This window comes from Sinocyclocheilus anshuiensis, unplaced genomic scaffold, assembly GCF_001515605.1.
Source record: "Sinocyclocheilus anshuiensis isolate Anshui unplaced genomic scaffold, SAMN03320099.WGS_v1.1 scaffold621, whole genome shotgun sequence".
Classification (NCBI taxonomy): domain Eukaryota; kingdom Metazoa; phylum Chordata; class Actinopteri; order Cypriniformes; family Cyprinidae; genus Sinocyclocheilus; species Sinocyclocheilus anshuiensis.
The window spans coordinates 408,136-408,345 of NW_015537952.1; the positions used below are offsets into that span (position 1 = coordinate 408,136).

Genomic DNA, 210 nt, shown 5'->3' on the forward strand with positions numbered 1-210 from the left:
CGTCAGAATCAGCTCAATCGGTGATTGTTGTAAGATGCCGTCTTTACTGTTGCTAAATTGTGGGACATGTTTGATAATAAAACATTGAAAGCACAATCCACACAAGAGACGCTGTTCCTCAGGCTGACATGTGTGCGTGCGGCGCGCTCCAAAACGGACAAACAAATTACACTTTGAGCTTCGGGCGCATGTCCAATCGATTAAATACAC

The 210-nt window shown here is 44.8% G+C and overlaps 1 protein-coding gene across 1 annotated transcript in view; it reads right to left on the reverse strand.

Moving 5' to 3' along the window:
- Positions 1-210, reverse strand: part of LOC107664640 (little elongation complex subunit 1-like) — a 21,497-nt gene that overhangs the window by 19,080 nt on the left and 2,207 nt on the right. The window lies entirely within an intron of this gene.